At 47.8% G+C, this 14,605-nt stretch overlaps 1 long non-coding RNA gene across 1 annotated transcript; it reads left to right on the plus strand.

Moving 5' to 3' along the window:
- The first annotated feature begins 5,503 nt into the window (after positions 1–5,503).
- LOC132248320 (uncharacterized) lies at positions 5,504–11,227 on the plus strand. Its single transcript, XR_009459493.1, has 4 exons — positions 5,504–5,548; positions 6,432–6,563; positions 7,525–7,659; positions 10,147–11,227. It is a non-coding gene; the product is annotated as an uncharacterized LOC132248320 (long non-coding RNA).
- Positions 11,228–14,605: the final 3,378 nt, after the last annotated feature.

The raw sequence follows: 14,605 nt of genomic DNA on the forward strand, positions 1-14,605 counted from the left end.
TGCTGTGCAGGGCCGGCCATACAGGGACAGCTGCACAGTGGCCTAGAGAGCCAGCACAGGATGTGCTAGAGAGCCAGCATGTACTACTATGTCCTCCCCATTCTCCCTGTTGAAGACTGGCCTTGTCTGTGTGCACATGCTGTGCCTTCTACCCAGGGTCCGAGGTGGAGCCAGAAGGAGGTTGGCAACTTCATGGCCTTGTGGGGAGATGCAGAAGTCCAGAGGCAGTTTGTGTGTGACAGGCACTCGAACACCTATATTTATGAGGCCCTGTCATGTGGCATGCATGAGCAAGGGCACTCCCCGATGGCACAGCAGTGCCGCATAAAGATAAAGACCTTGTGGGCACAGTGTGTCACTGTGACTGACCACAGTCATTGGTCCAGTTATGCCCATGAGACCATGCCTTTTATGTGGGAACTGACCAACATTTTGGTGCCTTGGGACCCAGGCCTCAACCCTGCAGTGTTCATCAACATGGGTGGCCTGGCCAAGACGCCACCCCACCTTGACCCTCTCATGGTGACACCTCCCTGAAGCAGGTGCTGTCAGGTGTTCAGCACCCTGCTCTATCCATCTCCCTGGCTGCTGCACCCACTAGCAGCTCAGGGAGACCTGGCCAGTGGCTGCCTCTCCAGCTCCACAACCCCAGATCCCACCACAAGGAGTGGCTGGTTGTGACACTGCTGGCCATCATCAGTGCCAGCCCCTCCCCAGGTGTGGAGGCCCTGGCTAGGTGCTGCCCCACTGCACACTGTAGTCTGAGGACACAAGGTGCAGCTGGACGTCATCGCCAACAGAGAGGCCCACACCGAGCCACCAGATTAAGCAGCCCCAAACATGTGATAAATCCTGCACTGGGGGGATGGCCCTCCCAGTCTCTGCCCCTGTCCCCAGGCCTGGCCCCAGCCCCTGCCCCCTGTCCCTGCTCCTGCCTCTCCTCTCCAAGTGGCCTGACACACTCCCCAGATTCCCCCTCCCCCCTAACAGCATACAGAGAGGTGGGACACAGTCTAGAACTTTACTGAGAAGCCCATTTCCCTGCAGCTGGGCGGGCATGGGCCTCTAATACCCCAAGGTGTCAGTGCTAGCATTGATGTCCTCCTTAGCAGAGGGGGACAGGGACATATAGCACTGCCACAGGTAGCCCTTCATGCAATAGCAGAGGTTTCAGGGCAGCCAGGGTTTGCCCCCTGTGCCATTGTAGCTCTGGGTCCCAAACAAGGAGCACAGGTGTGTCTGGGGCAGTAGAAGGATCAGCTGCAGCAGGGCTTAGTGGCTCAGGCACCACTCCACTTGCACAAACAGCTCATTAAACACTGCCTGGGGCACTGAGCAGAGAGTTTGGAGGTGTGGCCATCCCCTCACTCCAGTTCTCTGGGAGCTACACATGCTCCAAGCACAGGTGCCATGGGCTGAGTGGCAGTGCAGCGGATTGGTTGGCCTGCAGGGAGAGTGCAGGGAGTGGGGTCTGGAGCCAAGGCAACAAGTACTGCCAGAAGCCTGGCCTTTTCTGCCCTGGGAAGAGGGTGGGGGAGACAGGTTGCCTGTGGCCAACACCCAGCAGGCTGCCAGCCCCAGGGGAGCAAGAGGGTATCAGAGGCTCAGGTTACAGCTTACAATGGTCCCTGGGCACCTGTGCATGGCTGAACCTTGATTTAAGCCTGGGCAGCGCATGGCCCCTGGTGCATCTTATCTCTGAAATGTTGTAAACTCACAGGGCCAACAGTATCTTGGCTCTACAGGGCCAGGATCTGAATGTGGGTGAGAGCCCACCATCCCCAACAGGGATGTGGGCTCTAGGTCACTGCCACTCAGCACTGGAGCCATACGGATACACTGGCTGCACCAATGGCACATACAAGACTGGACCCACCTGCTCCAGTGGCTTGTGGCAGTGGCAGAGGAGTGGGAGGCACAGGAGCAGGCCTGGTGGGCAGAGGACATCCTCTGGGAGACCACCCTGAGGGAGGCATGGGACTGGGTTCATTGGGAGCACTGGCTATAGATGGAGGCCCAGGAGTAGGAGCACATTAAGCTGCTTCAGTAGTGGATGGGCCTCCAGGGCTGGGCAGTTGAGGCTGCAGATGCTGATCACCAGATCCTGGACAACCTCCTGGGCCTGGTGGTCATTTCCATGCCATCCCGCAGCTCGGCCCCTGTCCATGACCCCACAGAGCCCCTGTGTCCCATTCACCACCCCACAGAAGGCCCCCACCTGGCCCTGAGAGGTAGTCCTCCAGTGCTTCCTGCCTAGTGGAGCCCCTGGTCTGGCCCCCACCCCAGTTCCCATGCCACCCAGCACCCCTACCTGGGCACAGGCCACTTGCAGAGCCAGAGCAGCCAGCAGTGGGGACAGGACCCCCTGCTGGCCATGCTGGCCACAGATAGCCCCCAGCAGGGGGAGAACTGCCCATGTTGGAGGACCAGTGGCTGTTGTCACCCCAGGGGGAGCCTTCTACCTGCTGCACATGCTGCGGTGTGCACATTCATGGGGGAATAACCTGAGGCTGGGGTGCTGGGTGCCTCTCCCCTGGCTCTGCCCCCTAGGCAGCCCTGCCACATGGCTCTCCACTCCAGGACTCAGATGGAGACTGATTTAAATATTTTGCACATTGGAAAGTGGCTTTTTTTATTGTTGGTGGGTGGGGAGAGTGGTGGAGGGGCTCTGTTGGTTAAGCGGGGAGGGACGTGGGTGGCTGTTAGGGAAGTAGTTTTTTGTTTCAAATATGTGCATGTCCTGAGAGTGGTTCTGGGGTTGGGAACTGGGTAGGGGATGTGTGGGCAGTGGGGCTGGAGGACTCCAGAGGACTGGAGTGGAGTATGCAGGAGGAGGGTGTTGACCAGGGCCTCCTGCAGCCAGTGTCCTGGCCCCCACTGGTGGATGTGCAGCTATTTTGGGGCCTGGGTGCAGGGAAGCCTTCTGGGACCAGCAGGGCTAGCACTGTGGCCAGTGGTCACTGGTCATCATGTACAGGGGCAGAGGCTGGAGCAGCTATGGCACAGGCAGGCAGGGTGGGTAAGGAAGGAGCTGCCACGTGCTGCCCCTGCACTGAGCACACGCCTCCTTTGAAGGGAAGGTCCTGGCCAGGGATCAGAGGGTGGGGTGTGTTTCCAAGATGGCTGCCAAATGTTGGCTTTAGTGCCAAGTCCATGCATGTGTCAACACCTGCCAAAAATTGCTTACTGCTCATTAGCTTAATGTGCAGTGACTTTAATTGCAACTAGATGCACACGTAGATGGATCCTATGTGGAACAGTACTATCACTGAAATTTGTTCCTGGAAAATGCTGAGCAAGTGCTAATGAAATAGCAATACACCTTGAAACAAACATTTGTAGTTATTGAAAAATTATTTAATTAAATAAAAATCTGGATATTTTAGATGACCTAAGCAAGTAAGATCTATAAAAAAGCTAGAAACACTCTAATCTTATTTAAACTTAAATCACAATCTCAACCACGTAAAACTAACAGGGAGAGGCATCAAATTATATAATATATATTCAAATAAAAAACACAAGGGCTATACTGTAGCTTGTTCACAAACATAAAATTCCTGTTTGTGCTAATTAGACTTAGAATATGTACACACTTCAAATATGCCAATTTTCTCAGAAGATTTAGTTTAGTATTTCTTTTATCTCATCACAGTTTTGCTTGTTTTCCTCAAAGATAATTGAAACAGAAAGGAGGGCTTGTTTACTAGCAGCATGAAAACTTTTGAAACAAAAAAGGGAAAGTAAAGGGAAACAGTCAGATCTGTGATTCCTAGATATTTAGGAAAAGATTTCAATGGATGTTGCTTTGTTTAGTCAGAGAGGGATTGTCTCCTTTTAATAATGACATATTTATTTTCATGTAGAGTCTTATTTTTTTTCCCGAAGCAGCTAGCGATAACTTTGAATTATTTAATAAGTATTAATATGCCACAGGTAGCCCTTGTCAGGGACACGGAGTTTTCTTACATTGTGCCAACCTATAATTTTTTTTTTCCCAGAATAACCTAGGTTTAACTACTTTACACCAATAGACTACATCAGGGGATCTGGGCTGCAGGGTTCCCCATGGGCTGCACACTAGATTGATTTCTTTGGTTAGTGTGGGGGCCAAGTGGAGGCAGTGCGAAAGCCCTGAAACCTGATCTTGGCTGGGTTGGAGCAATGCAGAGCCCTCATAATCTGATCCCAGCTGGATGGGGGTTGTATGGAGCCCCCAGAGCCTGATCCCAACCAGGCAGGGGCCAGACAGAGTCAATATGGGGCCCTGGGGCAAAATCTTGGTGCATGAGGGTAATGTGGGCCCTGCAGACTGGCCCTACAGCATTGCTTTTTTGACTCAGGAGGTGCACGGGCCAACTAGAGGCAATGCAGTCCTTGATCTGGTCCTGGCCCTACTTAAACATAGAGGGCAGCCTAGGTGATAGTGACCATGAAATCATTATGTTCACGGTCTGTCACAAGGCTGACAAAATAGATACCAAGCTCAAAGTCTTAGACTTCAAAAATGCAAATTTTAATAAGCTCAGGTCACTAGTAGAGAATGCCCTGAGAGACAAAGGACCACAGGTAAAGGGAGCACGAGAAGAATGGTCGTTCCTTAAGGATACAGTCTTAAGGCTCAGAGAAAAGCCATTCCCTTACAGAGAAAAAGTAGCAGAAAGGTAAAAAAAACCCCTCTTGGCTAATCAGGGAAGTTGCAGCCCTCCTACAGAAAAAAAAAAAAGAGGCATACAAACAATGGAAACTTGGGACAGCCTCTAAGGAAAACTACTTGACAATGGCCTGCACTTGTAGAAACCAGATTAGGCAAGCTAAGGCAGAAACTGAACTAAAACTAGCTACAAGAAGGACAACAAGAAGTCCTTCTTTATCTACATAGGGAGTAAAAGGAAAAATAATGGGAGTGTGGGGCTACTGCTCAATGTCTCAGGATACCTGATCACTACCACTCAGGAAAAAATGGAACTCCTAAATGACTACTTTACTTCAGATTTTCACAAGACCAAGGGGAGCAACATACCAGGTAGGGCACAAAATAAGCAGGGTGGGATTGACACCATTCCCACCATTGCCATAGAACTGGTATATGATCAATTAAGAAAATTAGACATATATAAATCAGCAGGACCAGATGAACTCCACCCAAGAGTGCTGCAAGAGTTGGCTGAAGTAATTGCAGAGCTCCTGGCAAAGGTCTTTCAAAAATCATGGGCATCTGGAGAAATCCCAGAGGACTGGAAGAGGACCAATGTTGTGCCCATCTTCAAGCAGGGGAAGCATGAAGACCTGGGAAACTACAGCCAATTAGCTTAACTTCTATTCCAGGGAAAATCCTAGGAACATTCATCAAAGAGGCTATATGTGACTGTGGCAGGGCACTGTGTGTGCCTGCCACTTTAAGGGCCTGGAGCTGGCAGCCACCAGGTGCCTGACGAGGGCAGCCATTTTGGAGGCAAGTGCTGCCTATATAAACAGGGCAGTTCGGCTGCCTGGAGGCCAGGCAGTAATATTGCCTGGCTGGAGGGCTGCTGAGAACAATCAGGAGGTAAGGGAGGAGCTGTAGGGGATGGTAAGGAGGCTCCTGGTCCTGGGCATGACCTAAAACTGCACCCTGCTGGGAGTGGGTGGCCTGGTGGGGCTCTCAGTGGTGCAGGAGCCCCCAGGAAATGCCAGGCCAGTTACCACCCCAGTGAAAGGTGGGTTGGGGCACCTTAACCCCTAGCCCCCACCACTGGGTGGGTAACCCTGTGTTTGTGAAGGGCCCAGAGGGTGGATCCTGGGAGAGAGTGAGGGGCTAGAGACCCAACCCGAACAAGAGTACCCTCGACTGGCCCATGCTGGGGCCAGGACCAGGAGGGTCAAAAGGGCCAGGGGCCCACTGTGAGGGATGCCCAAGAGCTGGGGGCCTGGGGTCCTGACTGGCCTGGAGGTGGGCCAGGACTGGTAGCTGAAGGTCCTGGGGGGACCACACTCGAGAGGGGAAAATGGTTTTGGGGGGCTAGGTAGCCTGAATAAAGGCAGAGAGGCCATCTGATTGGAGGGATCATGGAGGGGTCCTGTTAGGATGATTCTGGGGCCCAGCATGGGGGCTGGTGAGGATGTAAACACCAAGATGCCATCTGTGAGGCTTGGGCTGCAGTACTGGGGAGGAAAGGAGCCACAGAGAGCACCCCCTGGCATTGGGGCACCAAAATGGGCAGCCTCCTGCTTAAATGACATCAATCAGTGAATCAATTAACATCAAGGCATGGTGGGAGATAAGGCGGGCAGTTGGCTCAAGAACAGGTGGGCGGGCCACGGAGATCGGACCTGAGGAGCTCCCCTGTTACAGTGACAAACTTGCAGAAGGCATGATACTGAATGACAGCCAGCATGGCTTCATCGTGGGCAGGTCTTGTCTAATCAACCTCATTTCTTCCTATGATCAGGTGACTTATCACCTGGACAAGAGAAAAGCTGTGGACATCATACCTCAACTTCCAGAAAGCCTTTGACCTGGTATCCCACGAGGGTCTGATCAGAAAACTGGAAGATATCGGGCTCAACTGTGGGACCGTCAAGTGGGTACAAAACTGGTTGTGGGGTAGGACACAGAGTCCAAATGAATGGATCGGTATCATCCTGGGGAGATATGGGAAGCAGCGTACCCCAGGGGTTGGTACTTGGCCCGGTGCTGTTCAACAACCTGGATGAGGGAGTGAAAAGCCTATTGGCCAAGTTCGTGGATGACACCAAGATATGGGGTTGTGCAGACACCTGCAGATACAAGCAGACCTAGACAGGCTGGCATGTTGGGCAGAATAGAACCAGATGAGGTTTAATGTAGAGAAATGCAAAGTGCTGCATCTGGGAAGGAAGAACCCCCAGCACACCTACAGGCTGGGCATCACTAACCTGACCAGCACTACAAATGAAAGGGATCTAGAGGTAACAATAGACCCCAGCATGAATGAGCCAGCAATGCAGCACAGTAGCCACTAGGGCCAATAAAACTCTGGCATGCATCAATTGATGCATCTCCAGTAAATCCAAAGAAGTGATTCTCCCACTTTACTCAACACTGGTGTGGCCACAGCTGGAGAACTGCATCCAGTTCTGGGTGCCGCACTTCAACAAGGATGTGCTAAAGCTCGAGAGGGTCCAGAGAAGGGCCATCCATATGATCAGGGACTTGCATGGCAAGCCATATGAGGAGAGGCTGGGGGATCTTGGAATCTTCAGCCTAAAGAAAAGAAGGCTGAGAGGGGACCTGATTGCAGCTTGCCACCATATCAGAGGCATACATCAGGGGTTCAGTAAACAACTGTTCACCAGGGCATCCTGGGGGAAAACTAGAAACAATGGCCACAAACTCCTGGAAGATAGTTTCAGGCTGAACATTAAGGAAAACTTCTAGGGTGTCCAGACTATGGAACAAGCTCACCTCAGAGGTGGTGCAATCATCTACCCTAGAGGTCTTTAAGCCTGGATGGTCACCTGACTGGGGTCGTCTGACCCCAGATGTCTTTCCCGCTCATGCAGGGGGCGGGACCCAATGATTCTTCAGGTTCTCTTCCAGCCCTATGATTCTATGATTGTACATAAAGGCTTCAGTTTGCTGCTGCCAAGCCAGGAGAAACTTCACCTAGCTGAGCTGCAGCAGAAACAACCCAGGAGGTAAGCTAAAGATCTGATGGGGATGGCTAAGAGGTTCTTGGTCCTGGGCATGACCTAAAACTGCATCCTGCTGGGAGTGGGTGGCCTGGTGGGGCTCCCACCAGGAAATACCAGGCCAGTTACCACCCTGGTGAAAGGCAGGTTGGGGCACCTTAACCCCAAGTTCCACATCCCTAGTTGGTGAGATTGAGCAAGAGGGTCCTAGGCTCGCTGTGGAGCACTGAGGCAGGGCCCAGGTTGGTAGAGAGACCTGAGGCAGTGCCCAGACTCTGCAGTGGAGGTCTGAGGCAGCATAAAGGAGCCAGCATGAAGCTCCAGCGGGGTGGGGCCCTGAGTCTTGGTGAGCTATTAAGGAAGCTCCTAGGGCCCAGGGATAAGGGGATTGCCCAGGGAGGACTTGGGGATGGGGCTCAGAGCCCTGATCCCAAAGGACCGGTTGAAGCCGAGAGAGCGAGCACAGAGTAAACCCAGTGTGAGGCTGTTGGGACCAGGAGCTCTGGTGGGGAGTGAGAGTCCCGGTGAGACTCCAGAGCTCAGGTCCCAGTGCTAGCTAGCTGGAGGGAATACCTTAAAGGCTTGGGCTGAGATGTAGGGGAGGAATGGAGCTGCAGATAGTGCTCTCTGGCATCGGGGTGGGAAAATGGGCACCCTCCCACCTAATTAACACCATAATTATGTATCAACAAGGCATGGCAGAAGAGAGAGGTGGGCAGTTAGTCCAGGAACAGGTGGTTGGGCCAATGTCTGATCAGCCCTGGGAAGGCCCACTTGTTACAGTACAGCTTAATTTCTTTAACTTCAGAAAGTATCATGTGATGTGGGTGCATTAAAATTAGGATATTATGATAGACATAATTATACTGAAAAGAATGCAAGGCATTTTAATGGATATTTAGAGGAGGATAAAGACATTAAGAGCCTGATTCTCCTGGTTTTACACTGGTTTAATTCTGTTAATTTCATTGGGGTTAATCCCAATTTACTGTGGTTTAAGTAAAATCATAATCAGTTTTTCTTTCTTCTATTTCATGCCTTTTGTATAATGAATGTCTCAGACTCCCTACATATTTTGCACATAATTACTTCTGTACTACATTTAGAGAAGTTGAAATAAGCACCAATAAAAGAATTTGGAGTCTGTTTGAAAACTGGGTAATTAGGCTCTGATCTGATCAACAAAAATTACATTGTACAGTGTTTCTCTTTGGAACTTTTCTTCCAATTTGGTATGCAATTTGTCCATCTACCTCCCTGAATAACATCTACCATGCTGCCTTCCACTGCTGAGCACAGAACCAACAAACCATAAACCGTCCACAGTTAACACACATTTAAATGATTTGTATAATGCACACAGATAAATCTGTTTCATTAGGACATTGAAAACCATATGGATCCCTTTTGCCTTTCCCTACCAGATACAAGTGCTTCAATATATACAGAGACAAGATCCAAAAATGTGGTGTTCTGCACAAAATACAAAGTGCTAATCTCATCGCTAGTGTTTGAGTTGAAAGTCTAACAGAGATGTTCATTAGGCTTCAAAGGCATGTTGCTAAGTTTGGAATTTTTTTTCTACGTTGTACAAGAAAATGTCATCCCCCAGGGTGTCTTTGTGAGATGATTTAAATAAGAATCTGTCACAATGAGGATGCCTTACCTAATATTATTGAATACTCCTGGCTGAAATCAATGACTGCATAATTGGTTACTGTCCTTTCATCTCCCTGACAAAAAGGTAGAGGCAGCACTCTAATCTCTTCTAGCTGTCTGCCTTTTCTTGGAATTCCATTTTTTTTTCTTTCTTTTGTATGTGCTTTTTTTTAATCTATGTATTTTGAGAGGTAGAGTGAGGCCATGAATAATTGCTTATGGTAATAGAGCAGAGTTGCCTTGTTACTTCTGAGATTATAACTACTATCATTAGAGTTACTGTGAAATCATGCATGTTGGTTTTCTTGAATGCAGAAAACTACTTTGGAAGCTGGGAACATATATATTCCCTGATCTAGTTTAATATTTTTTGGTTCATAATTCTTTATAACTTATGCCTCACTTTTTCCTCTGTCTTTGGAACCAATATGCAACATTATATCACTCGGTGTGTTCCTTTTGACAATGCCATACTCAACATAAGAATATAAGCATTGCCATTTACTGGGTCAGACTATAGGTCCATCTTGTCCAGTATCCAGTGTCACACAGTGACAGAGGAAAGTGAACAGGGTATGACCAGGATTTTTTTCCACTGTTCCTCTCCCACTTGCAGCCTCAGCCTTTGGTTTGTTTCTAGAAATACCGATACGGTAGTCTTCATGTCCAGTGTCTTGTCAATCAGTACCTTTTCCTAGGTTGTACTTGTGCACATCTGTAATCCGTGAATAGTTTCACAAATACACAAGAGATTCAGACATATGTACTTTCATGTAATGACTTTTTGTTTTAAGAATGTTGTTGACAATACACTTTCTCTCTGTTTCTGTTCAGACAAACTGTGTTCAACAGACTGAGTAGATCTCACTCCAGTGCAAAATGGATAGATGTCAGCAGCACTAGTGATACCTTTTGTCAGTCCAAATAAAGAGACTGAGGATTAAACTGACAGAGCAAGAGAACTGCCTCCAGTTTTGTCACTGAACTTATGTCTAAACTGCAAATTTACCATGCCTCTATTCAAATACAATGTGTGACTACACTTGTGCTCCTTCCCAGATGACATGCAGTATAGCAGCGTCCATGTGATGCCAAGGTGGGCTATTTATCACAGCTGAGAATTGGTGACAGTTAGGCCATGCATAGCATCACATGAAGTTGTCTACACTACTTCCAGCCTGGGTGGCAGTGTGTGTGTAGCTCAACAAAATGTATAAGGACACCAGAACAGGTTATAATATATTTGTTGTTTAGGTGTGGCCTGAGACCCATTGGGAGTAATGGTTGGCTCTGGCTCTCATGCTCACTCTCTGATTTGGAGCACAATAGGGCCATTTGTGCAAGCAGAGAAATCCTTCTGGGTAGCTTGTAGTGACTACTTCTGTTAGGGTATATACAAATGTTACATTTAAATCAACCTAACTAGGGTTAGGTCAATCCAAATATCTGTGCAGGCATTTGGGAATGTTAAATTGGGCAAAAAAATGGCAGGCCCAATCTAAATCAGTTTGCTTGGGTTAGCCTGATCTAGTAAAATCTGCACACATTTGGAGCACGGCCCTGGGAGGGGGAAGGCCCAGCCACTTGTCCCAGTTCTGAGGCTTCACTCTTCCTGCCTCATGCAATACTACACTTTCTCAATCCCACACCTTCTCAAGCCCTCTTGCAATCCCATACCTTCTCAAGCCCTTTTGGTTTTTTTTTTGTTTGTTTGTTTTTTATGATGTCTTCCTTTTTCAGACATTTAATGCAGGATAATAATAGGTAGACTTGAAAAACTTCAAGTGAATCTGAGCCCCAAACAGTGTCTTTAAACAATTTCACTTCTTGCCTCTGGAACCGGGGAGAGTGGGCCTGGGAAGGAAGTTCAGCAGCTCATGTTGCTGGTCCCTAAAAGTGGTAGAAGAAATGGAAAATTATGATCTTACAGAAATAATACTTTATTCCTACAATTCAGCTGAGGACCACTGTTTTTTAGGTATGGTGGACAATAAGCTGGTGGTTCAATCAGTAGATTGAGAACAAGAAATCCTGGCTTTGATTCTAGGTACCTTCAGAGATTCCCTCTGGGACCTGGGCCAAGTCATTTAATCTCTCTTTGCCTCAGTTCTGCACATGCAATGCGGTTTCCTGCCTAATAGGATATGAATTTAAATACATTAAAAAAGTGTTCTGACTACAGGGATAATAGGTGCCATCTAAATTTATCTTTAGATGTCTGCAGTGTTGTTTATGATGCCCAAGAAAAATGAATTTCAGAAATGTGCAGATTACAGGATAATCTTAGGATCACCCGTTTGAGTAAATTGCTTCATGCGGTTCTCCCTGAAGGATTCAAAGCATCAGTGGAAGAACCCTGTCTGAGAAGCAGAGCAGTTTCTTCAGATATGGGAAACAGTACAGAAAAGCCACTGCTTGAGGCTCTGAGGATGAGTTGCATGGTCAAATAATGACAAGTCGACAAGAAAGTCTTTAATTTTTTCTAGGAACATCAGAAAGGCATTCAACTTGGTTTAGCACAACTAAATTGGCTATCCAGAGTCGAAGTGGGGTAGGCAAGAAGCTGCTAGTCCTGTTGGAAAACATTTGTCAGTCAAAACCTTTACGGGTCCTGATCAATTACAAGCTAAGTGATTGGTTAGTCAGCACTAAACAGGGTGACTTATCTCCTGACAACTTCCTGATCTGTCTTGAGAGTTGATGGATAGAGTCACGGTAGCCAGAGGTCTTGAAGTTAAGGTTCCTGGCAAGGAAACCAAGAGCCTGAATTGTGCTGACTATGTCAATCTGCTCGGCAGGGAGAATAAAGAGTGGCAGAGCCAAGTCAATACCCTTGACAGAACCAATGAAGGATTCCCATTACATATCAGTGTGAACAAGATGAAGTTGAAACTCTTCTGTAAGAGTTAGGAAGATCTGTATAGACATCAAGCTAGTCAACAGCACACTAAATGATGTAAACAGCTTCATCCAGCTCATTATGTGGAGCTACAGTTATTTTAAGGAGATCAAGAAAAGGATATACATGACTGAAGAAGCCCGGGGTGATCTTAAGCCAACATGCAGAAACAAAGCAATTCACCTTGATGCAAAAATCAGGATTTTTCAAGACATGAACGTTCTGAGTTCTGCTGTATTTGCCAGAGAATAAGTTGATTGAATTCCTGTTTTCATTTTATCCAGATGTAAATGGCACTCAAGACCAAGTCCATACAGTCCAAGTCCATATAGACCAGATACGGTTCACATAAATATTGACATGAAGTATCTAGTTCATGAGCTTAACTTCCTTATATATCTACTACTTACAATGTCATTTAAACCTCAGTCTTATGGTCCTCATTTAGACACAAGAGTGGATGTTTGTTTCCCCAGAGAAAAGAAGCATTGGCACAACTTGTGCTGCTGCTACATATCCCTGGGGAATGCCTGTGCCATGAGCCTTCTGGTGTGCAGTAGGTTACCCCAGGTTGGGTAGGAGAGGCTGGGGCTAGCACTGGGATGGCCCCTGCAGCCTTACCTGGAGTTCTGCAGCAGTGGTGGCCCTGCTGTGGCTTGGGCTGGCCAGGCTCTGGTTTTGGGCAGCGTGTGCTACCCCTGTATGCACTGCTCTGCTGTTTGTTTTTTTAATGTGGAGTTTTTTGACCCTGGGATCTCCCAGGGTCAACTCCCCCTCCTCCCATACTGCTACCTTGCAGTGCAGAAAAAAGCTGAATGTGCAGTATATGGCACTGCAGATGTGTCTGTGGTGCCACATACTGTACGACCATGCTTGTCTGGACACGACCAAAGGGCGGGTCTCCATGTACAGGGCTGTGAGGTTTGTGGCACCACACTACTTTGTGGTGCCACAAACCACATGCAGGGAACATGAAAACATGCACCAGGCTTCATATTTGCAGCAGTGTGGGGGCAAAATTTATGACCTCAACCTCAAGCGAAAAAAGCAGTGCAGAGCACATATCAGTAGCATACAGCAAAACAGTGGCTGGCCATCCAGAGCAATGCTCTGGCTGCTGGCCAAGCTCTGTGCTGCCAGATTTGTGCTCCTGCTGCACAAGGATGCCACATAATACTGCTGGGGGCAGCACAGGTACTGGTCCCAGCCTTTCCTACCCCAACCTGGGACAATTTGCTGCATATTGAAGTGCATGTGCAGGGGTCTGCAATGGGGCACAAAGCAGTGGCACAAATTTGTACAGCTACTATTTGTGACTCTACGAGCATGTGCCCCTGGGTGTGGGGACCCTCCCAAAGGATGCAGTGAGAGTTTGTTGCAACTCAGATATTATGGTAGAAGAACCTTCAGTGAATAGAACAGCACTGCAGGATTCAATGCACTATTGACAAAAAATAATGCAGGCGAAGAGGTCAGGAGGATTAAACAGTAATGTAGTACATTATAACATATGTGGGTTAATGTGTGATCGTTTATTATGCTGTCAGAGAGAGAACAATCTGACAAAGTATAGAGGAAATAAGCCTACCAGTTTGAAAGTAAGATTTGGCAAAAGGGGCCTGGGGATGAATATTGGTCTTTTCATTGACGGAACTGCTCCCCACCAGGAAGGATTGTCTCTTCTGTATGGGTGACAGGAATACTCTCTCCCTCAAAGATATTGTTTGTGACCTTCTCAGTGTGCTCAATCTCTAGTGCATGGGAAACTCTGCAGAGTTTGATTCCTAAAACCTGGACAAAAATAAAAAATACAGTTTATTTTATTCTTAGCATCATTATTTTAAATACAATAGCTTCCTTTTAATTACAAATATCAAAAAGTGTTCTCTACAGGGCTACCTAATCAAGAATAGTTGCTGTCAGGATGGAAATTTGGAACTGCAACTGAAATGTTTAATAACTGAAATGCCAATTAAATTCCAATTAGACTTCTCAGTAAATGACAATTAGGAGTTACTCTTTTCTGCTCCCACACACATTTAAAATACTTCAGACTAGCACCCAAGAATGCTCTCAGAGCTAAATTGTGGCCACAGGCCTGTACTGGAGGTTTAAATTGCAGAATAGGAAAGATTTTGCCTTAAATCAGCATAATGGTTTCCAGAGTTTCTTGGTTGTGCAGGGAGTAACAGTTGGGAAGTTCAGTTATCCTTTAAGAACAAAAGAAGTGCCATACTTATAAATTCATAGATTCATAGATGTTAGGGTCGGAAGGGACCTCAATAGATCATCAAGTCCGACCCCCTGCATAAGCAGGAAAGAGTGCTGGGTCTAGATGACTCCAGCTAGATACTCATCTAACCTCCTCTTGAAGACCCCCAGGGTAGGGGAGAG

Source organism: Alligator mississippiensis, chromosome 2 (assembly GCF_030867095.1).
Source record: "Alligator mississippiensis isolate rAllMis1 chromosome 2, rAllMis1, whole genome shotgun sequence".
Classification (NCBI taxonomy): Eukaryota; Metazoa; Chordata; order Crocodylia; family Alligatoridae; genus Alligator; species Alligator mississippiensis.